This window comes from Microcaecilia unicolor, chromosome 8 (genome assembly GCF_901765095.1).
Source record: "Microcaecilia unicolor chromosome 8, aMicUni1.1, whole genome shotgun sequence".
Lineage (NCBI taxonomy): Eukaryota > Metazoa > Chordata > Amphibia > Gymnophiona > Siphonopidae > Microcaecilia > Microcaecilia unicolor.
In genome coordinates this window covers 160,693,832-160,702,828 of record NC_044038.1, presented here as the reverse complement: position 1 = coordinate 160,702,828, position 8,997 = coordinate 160,693,832, and the positions used below count along the sequence as shown (strand labels likewise).

General features: G+C 44.2%; 1 long non-coding RNA gene across 1 annotated transcript in view; it reads left to right on the top strand.

Annotated features, from left to right (window-relative positions):
* Positions 1–773: 773 nt before the first annotated feature.
* LOC115475799 overlaps positions 774–8,997 on the top strand; it is a 22,444-nt gene continuing 14,220 nt past the window's right edge. Inside the window, exon 1 of the long non-coding RNA XR_003943103.1 lies at positions 774–787. This is a non-coding gene — a long non-coding RNA (uncharacterized LOC115475799). The remainder of the gene's footprint in view (positions 788–8,997) is intronic.

Here is an 8,997-nt window from a genome sequence, read left to right as displayed (position 1 = left end):
AATATTCAAGGTGCAGCCGCACCATGGAGCGAAACAAAGGCATTGTAATGTCCTCATTTTTGTTTTCCATTCCTTTCCTATGGCGCTCATTTTTGAAGCGGATGGACATCTCAAAATGGCCAAAAAAGTCCCATCTTCTGAAAACGTCCAAATCGTAGTCTCCTGGAATGTATGTGGGATAGGAACACCTGTTAAAAGGCACAAAGTACTGAGAACTTTGAGGGATAAAGAAGAAATTATTATTTTACTGCAGGAGACCCATAGGACATGCTAAATTGAAGAGGTAGTAGTGGGTAAAGGAAGAATGTGGGTCTTTGGATGGTTATTCTAGTTAGTAAGTAGAGTTTGAGATGGACTGTGTCCAGGTTGACTCCCAGGGAGGATTTATATTTGTGTCAGGCAGATCACTATTAGGAATGTCTATTTCTGAACAATGATGATGCCTCATTCTACACCGCCTTGAATGAATTCCTTCAAAAAGGCAGTAAATAAATCCTAATAAATAAATATGCTGGTGTTGCTATCTCCTATGATGTGTGTGTGTGTGTGTGCGTGCGTGCGCAAGGGGGTGGGGTTATAATTGTGTACTAGATGATAGGAAGATAAGTCAGGGGAAGGGCAAGGAGGGTGAACTAAGAAGCAGGACCGCTGGCAAGTACAGTACGTGCAAGGGCTATGATCTTGTAGGTGTCTGGAGGGATTTGCACTCGTTGCAGAGGGATTATACACACCTCTCTCTCTAGGGCAATAGTAAGTGGTCCCACATGGACTAGCTTTTTCCTATCTAGTTGAATGCTATTGGAGGGAAGGTATGCTCAAACTGGGGTGGTGGAGAATTTAAATCATACTATGATGCGAGTAGATTTGCATAGAAAAGAAGAACCAGGAGGCTCATAGGAGCTGCTATAAATGGAGACCCATAGTTTATTTGGCTAAGGAAGAAAGTTTTCAAAAGTTCATGCAGCCCCAGTGGGAGGAATTTGTGGAGACCAACTCAAAATATGTTGAGAATCATTCACTGTTCTGGGAGACTGCTAAGTATATCTCAGGGGTGTGATAACTGCATTTAGCATATCTGGGTTTTAAAAAAGTTTAGACAAGTTCCTGGAGGAAAAGTCCATAATCTGCTATTAATATAGACATGGGATAAGCCACTAATTCCTGGAACCAGTAGAATGATATTTTGCTACTCTTTGGGATTCTGCCAGTTAATTGTGACCTGGATTGGCCACTGTTGGAACACTGAGCTAGATGGACCATCAGTGTGACCCAATATGGCTTTTCTTATGTTCTTATGTGTGATTATGGCTTATGTAGTAGGGGAGAAGTGTTGTGATGGCAAGAATTTTAGCCCTGGAGAAGCAGTTGTTCCAGGAGAAGAGGCAACATGTGGCTCAACCATCTCCCAGCTGCCAGAGTTTAAAATGGTATTATAGGAGCAAGCTAGAAGTCTATTAGAGGTCTTTTTAGGTAGAGGTTGTTTTAGATTCAGAGATAAATTTGAGAAACTGATTTTGGTGTTGATTAAGAATAGTGGGGGTGAATATTTAATTAGGGACAGTGACAGAAAGGGAGGGAAAATTGAAGAAGGGCTTGAGTGAGATTGAAGAGGTTTTTCTATTGCACACTTAATCAGAAAGAAACAATTAGCCTGACCCAAATGCTCCAGAATACTATGGACTGTGGTACGTTAAGGTCATCCCCAAAGCAAGATGAGGTCTTAAATGCCCCAATAAAAGTGGTAGAAGTACAGCATAGTATTAAAGGGCTTCATACATGTCAGGCCCTGGGTCTGGATGGCTTTAACAACAAGTTTTATAAGTTCTAATAGATGTTTCACCAACAGGTTGAGGCAGGTAGTGTTTTAAATACAATGAGGTGCTGGTCACTGTAATACTTAAGCTGGCAAAGGAGCATCTGGAGCCTGAGTTGTATTAGCCCATTTCACCGTTAAATATGGACCAAAAAACATTTTAAAGGTTTTGGTGCATAGAATTGTGTAATTCCTACCAACTTTGATTCATGAATCTCAAAAGGGGATTTGTGAAGGGCTGACACCACATTGTGAACATGAGGAGGGTACAAATGTCTTTACACTATTATGGGTTGGGTAGGAGTGCATCATTACTTAATTAGCTTCAATGCTGAGAAGGCTTTCAGTAGGGTTGGTTGGGAATGCATGTTGGTTCCGGAGCTCAAAGGAGACGAAGACAGGTTTTTGAGTTCTATACTTCTTATGCCGATTCTAAAGGGATTGGTCTTAGTCAAAGGAGAAAGAGGGCACAGGACTTCAACATACAACAGAGGAGCCCTGCATCTGTTGCTATTTATTCTCATTTTAGAACCCTTGTTTTGCAGAATCGAGGTAATAACAGGATTTAAGTGTTACGGTTCAGAAGGTTTAAGTTGGTGGTACCTTTCTCAGCAATTCAAGGTGAGTTATATTCATGTACTGTACGTATTTTCCTGTACCCAGAGGGCTAACTATCTAAGTTTGTACCCAAGGAAATGGAGGGTTAATTGACTTGCCCAAGATCACAAATAGAGGCAGTGGGATTTGAACCCAATCTCCCTGGTTCTAAGCCTGGTGCTCTAACCATTAGAATACTCCTCTACTCCTGATTTGCTGGCTCATCTAGCAAATCCAGAGAATTCCCTAGAAGAGCGGATGTGAGAAACAAAAGACTTTGGGAGTTTTTCAGTCTTCAAACTAAATTTGGATAAATCTGATGCACCCCCCTCCCCTCTTTGGCAGGGTTGCAGGAGTGATGGCAGGGGCCCTTCCACCTATGCTGGGCTGAGTCTTCCTTTAAATGTTTAAGATCATACTGCAGTCAAATTTAGGGGATCTATTTAGGTACAATGTCACAGCAATGCACATACTGTCTTTGGGAGGTTAGAGTGATATTGTTTAAAGTGGTTAGTCTCCTGCACTGGCTATATAAGCTTCAGGTGTTGCCCTATATCTACTTAAGATATGAGGGCATTGGATAGGGTTGAAGGTAATAAAGGGGCCAAAGAACAGAGGGATATGGGAGTTTCCAACATGGAATGCTACAATTTGGCCTACTACTGGCTATTTGGTACACAGGACAATAACCCTTTGGAATATGAGAACAAGCTGGCTTCCTCTCTCCCTAAAAACATGCAGATACAGAGAAGTTGCTGGATAAACTGAAGCACCTTAATCTGTTTTAGGCGGTATGTACAAAATGGGAGTGGGTGTGTGAGAGGCTAACACATTCAGTGGAGAAATCTGTGTATGGAGGTTTCTCACCAGGATGGATAGGGAGGAGGATTTAGAAGATGTGAGGTTTAGTACATAGAACAACTAGTGAATGAAGAGGAAGTGTTGATTCCGTTCAGGGAATTTTGAAAAAAGTATGGGTTGGGGGAGCATAAGAGTAGCCATACTGGGTCAGACCAATGGTCCATCTAGCCCAGTATCCTGTTTCCAACCGTGGCCAAGCCAGGTCACAAGTACCTGGCAGAAACCCAAACATTCCATGTAGAACCCCCAAACAGCTACAAGATTGCATTCAGAATCTTGCATTCAGATCCAAAATAGTAAAAGCATTCCATGTAGAACCCAAAGAGTACCAAGATTCCATTCAGAATCCCAAATAAGAACATAACATAAAAGTAGCCATACTGGGTCAGACCAATGGTCCATCTAGCCCAGTATCCTGTTTTCTAAACAGTGGCCGAGCCAGGTCACAAGTACCTGGCAGGCCCAAAACTACATACAGAGATTGGGCAAACACCATCTGGACATGATTTTTGTATGGATCTAAAATAATTTTTTTCTGCTATGGAGGTGGGTCAAGTGCATGCGTAAGACGAATCATTATAATTGTGAACTGCTGCAAGGGTGTGGGAAGGTAGACCTGGGTTTGAAGCTAATGAAGGAACATGTAAAATTCAATGGAAAGTTTGAAGTATATAATGCTATGGCAACACAGCCACATGTTCTGGGGCTGCCCTAAAGTGCAGGAATTCTGGGTCCAAATCTATTGATTTATGGAATGTGTCATAGGGTCAAATTTTACAGTGGAACCCAAGGTGATATTTTTTATGTCTTCATTATATTTGAAGAAAGTTCATTATATTGAGCACGGGATATATTTTCACTTGGAGGGATATTGAATTTGTATAAATTTCCTGTTAGTCACATAAGATTATGTACATCATATTTATGCAAGATAATTATTGCAACAGGTAAGTCACAAAGTTAACTGATTTTTTTCTGAATCCTAACGTTGATATGGGCCTCATCTAATATAATAAAACGCACCCTCAACGTTCTGAGGACAACGTTCTGTGAAGCCTTGAAGCCTGAAGCCCTGAAGCCTTGAAGCCTGAAGCCTGAAGCCTTGAAGCCTGAAGCCTTGAAGCCATCTGACGTCACTCCCAGGCTGAGGCTGAAGGGTTCGTGGATTCGTGGTGTGAAGCCTTCAAGCCAGCCAGCCGTCTCTGCCCCGCCCTCGCGACAAAACAAACAAATCCGGAAGCGAAACGTCAGGGAAGGAGGCGGCGCTCCCGACGTCTAGCCTTCCCTTCGCTGTGTTCCGCCTTCAAAACAAGCGGAACACAGCGAAGGGAAAGCTAGATGTCGGGAGCGCCGCCTCCTTCCCTGACGCTTCGCTGCACGAACCGCCACGGAGGTAAAGTTAAAAAGAATAAAAAAAAAAAAAAAGGGATGCATGGATGCGAAGGGGTGGGGGGGCATGGATGCGAGGCATGGATGCGAAGGGGGGGGCATGGGTGCGAAGGAGGGGGGGGGGAGAAGAGGGCGGGCCAGGCTGGGACATGGGAGAGAGCGTAGCATGGATGCGAGGGGGGGGTCATGGAAGGGCGAGAGGGGACTTGCTGGAAAAGGATGAATGGAGGCGGCAGGGGACAGAGGAGCATGGATGGGTATGGATTAGGAGGGCAGGGCACAGGGAGAGAGGGGAATTACTGGAAATGGATGAATGGAGGGGGCAGGGGACAGAGGAGCATGGATGGGCATGGATTGGGAGGGCAGGACTCAGGGAGAGAGGGAAATTGCTGGATAGGGAAAAATGGAGGGGCCAGGTGACAGATGAGCATGGATGGGCATGGATTGGAAGGGCAGGACTCAGGGAGAGGGGAATTGCTGGATAGGGATGAATGGAGGGGACAGATGGGCATGGATGGATATGGATTGCAGAGCAGGCCTCAGGCAGAGAGGGGAAATGCTGGATAGGGAAAAATGGAGGGGCCAGGTGACAGAGGAGCATGGATGGGCATGGATTGGAAGAGCAGGACAGGACTCAGGGAGAGGGGAATTGCTGGATAGGGATGAATGGAGGGGACAGATGGGCATGGATGGATATGGATTGCAGAGCAGGCCTCAGGCAGAGAGGGGAAATGCTGGATAGGGAAAAATGGAGGGGCCAGGTGACAGATGAGCATGGATGGGCATGGATTGGAAGGGCATGACTCAGGGAGAGGGGAATTGCTGGATAGGGATGGATGGAGGGGACAGATGGGCATGGATGGATATGGATTGCAGAGCAGGCCTCAGGCAGAGAGGGGAAATGCTGGATAGGGAAAAATGGAGGGGCCAGGTGACAGAGGAGCATGGATGGGCATGGATTGGAAGAGCAGGACAGGACTCAGGGAGAGGGGAATTGCTGGATAGGGATGAATGGAGGGGACAGATGGGCATGGATGGATATGGATTGCAGAGCAGGCCTCAGGCAGAGAGGGGAAATGCTGGATAGGGAAAAATGGAGGGGCCAGGTGACAGATGAGCATGGATGGGCATGGATTGGAAGGGCAGGACTCAGGGAGAGGGGAATTGCTGGATAGGGATGAATGGAGGGGACAGATGGGCATGGATGGATATGGATTGCAGAGCAGGCCTCAGGCAGAGAGGGGAAATGCTGGATAGGGAAAAATGGAGGGGCCAGGTGACAGAGGAGCATGGATGGGCATGGATTAGAAGGGCAGGACTCAGGGAGAGGAGAATTGCTGGATAGGGATGAATGGAGGGGACAGATGGGCATGGATGGATATGGATTGCAGAGCAGGCCTCAGGCAGAGAGGGGAAATGCTGGATAGGGAAAAATGGAGGGGCCAGGTGACAGATGAGCATGGATGGGCATGGATTGGAAGGGCAGGACTCAGGGAGAGGGGAATTGCTGGATAGGGATGAATGGAGGGGACAGATGGGCATGGATGGATATGGATTGCAGAGCAGGCCTCAGGCAGAGAGGGGAAATGCTGGATAGGGAAAAATGGAGGGGCCAGGTGACAGAGGAGCATGGATGGGCATGGATTGGAAGGGCAGGACTCAGGGAGAGGGGAATTGCTGCATAGGGATGAATGGAGGGGACAGATGGGCATGGATGGATATGGATTGCAGGGCAGGCCTCAGGCAGAGAGGGGAAATGCTGGATAGGGATGAATGGAGGGGGCAGGTGACAGACAAACATGGATGGCCATGGATTGGGAGGACAGGGCTCAGGGACAGAGGGGAATTGCTGGAAAAGGATGAATGGAGGGGGCAGGGGACAGATGGCCATGGATTGGGAGGGCACGGCTCACACTCTCTCTCTCATATACAATGTCTTTCTGACTCTCACTCTCACACACTCTGTCTCACACTGTATCACATTCACTCTCTATGTGCCACACAGTCACTCACACACTCGCTTGGTCTCATACACTCACTCAAACAGAGAATCTGTGTCTCACACACACTCTCTCTCTCGCCCACACACACACACTCTCACTCACACTTTGTCTCACATACACACTTGCACACACTCTCATTCTCACACACACACTCTCTCACAAACACACTCACACCCAGACTCACGCTCTCTCTCACACAATCACACTTTCACTCTGACTCTCAAACAGTCACTCTCACATACACTCTCCCGAACATACACACTCCGAGGAAAACCTTGCTAGCGCCCGTTTCATTTGTGTCAGAAACGGGCCTTTTTTACTAGTTATCTAATATTTACTTTTTGGGGATTTTGCAAGGTTTCATTAATCATTTTTATGTTTAAAATTTTAGACTTTGCACACCACCACCAATCTGAAAGATGGATGTAGTGTTTGACTTTTCCTGCACGCATTCTACTAGATGCTGTGTTTATAGAAGGACTGACTACTGTCTGTGTGTCCATCAGACATTAATGCATTTGTTAGATCCTGTGATATTTTTCCTAGCTTGTTGTGAGAGACCATCACGCTCTTTCTCACTACGTCATCATTTTGCTGACTCCATCAGACCTTGATGGAGCTGGAGCTTAATGTTTCCTCTCTGGGAGATAGCTCTTTACAGAACCTTCTGACAGATTCCACTGCAAAATTTTAATGGATTTAATCTCTCAGTTGATTTTAACTCCACTTTAAGATAAGAGTCCTTTCAAGGCCATTCTCAGAGGGAAGATAATGGCATAAAAATACGGTAAATATCACCTAGAATGAGGCTCTTACTGGTCTATACTATTGATTAGCTCTGACAAAGGTTCTGGCCAAGATGCTGCAGCCAGGACTTGAAATATTCGACAAACATGAGAAAGTAATTTAATAGAGTTACTTAGCTGGGAAAGAAAAGAAACCAGGGCTTGTTATCTTCCTGGATGCAGACAAAACCTTCAAATAATCTATTTAGTATTTTAATAGCGTTTGGCTTTTTTCTTAATTTTGACTGATCATGAACAACCTCACTTATATTTATTTTTTCTGATATATAGAGGGTCTTGTGAGGGTTGTCCCCTTTCTCCTCTATTATTTATTCTAGTTATAAAACCCTTATGTGAACTAGCAAGACATACTCCCTCATTACTGGATATAATTATGGTGGTATTAAATGGGAACATTCTTGTAGAAATCTAAAGTAGTCTCACTTGTTCTGTTTTACTAGCAGTAGGTGTATTGGTATTCTAAGGCCTAGTGTAATGTTTGCAGTGCTGCCTATTCATAGGCAGGGTTCTTGTTGTTTGAATGATAGGAACTAGTGATGCTATTGCATGGAGGGTTTGGTATGTGTACGCTGGGTTAGGATTTTTTTTTTTTCAGATTTTGTATTATTTCAGTGTTTCCGATAGTGAAGGTAATTTATGTTGCTATTGCTCAGATAAATCACTCATATAAACTCACTGAATATTCCACTAAACTCTTCAGCGGCAGGGGCCATATAGTTAGTTCTAACAACATCCAATGGTTGCCAAGCGCCTAAAACTCTCCTAATCACAATATTTAATCAGGACATCATTTCTTGTTTTCTATTTTTTATATACTACCTGATGTATATTTAAACATCATTTTATATAAAATTTATCATATATCTATCAAAGGACCTCAGTAGCTCAATATAACGATGGCAACATTTCATTAATCGGGAGACCCGATTACTCCTCCTTCTTAAAGTGCCATTGGCTCATCATCGGTCCACTCTACCATCCACCCATGTGTAGCTCTATATAAGCTTAAAAACACTTAAGCTTAGCTTAATGGCGGTTAGGTATCCACTGCTTCCTTTACAGTGTTCATCCAGAACCCTTAGTTATAGTAAGTAACTGACATGAATGTTTCGCAAGAGCTGCGTCAGGGTCGGTTCTGCTTAGTGGTGCAATGCCATAAGAAAGCCAATCTCTATATTTAAATCACCTAAACAAAAATCTGTGGGGACTATCAAATAACAAGATCATGTCCCAAACAGTAATATATTCAGCAGGAATTTTCTTCAAACTGATGTTCAAATATATACAATAGAGTATTTCTCATGATCTTATAAATGTATTTATAGGGATTATCAGACTTCTATGCTTATAAACGGAGTAAAACTCTGGGGGAGTTATTATCATACAGAAGATTGGATTATGAGTGTACTAACTCTGCTGTTTTGGGTCATTCAAAATGTGGAGCATGCCAATGGTGTGATACTACTATTGAGGGTGTAGTTTGGAGATATTCTGATGATTCTCGACCTATATATGCTAGATCGAATAC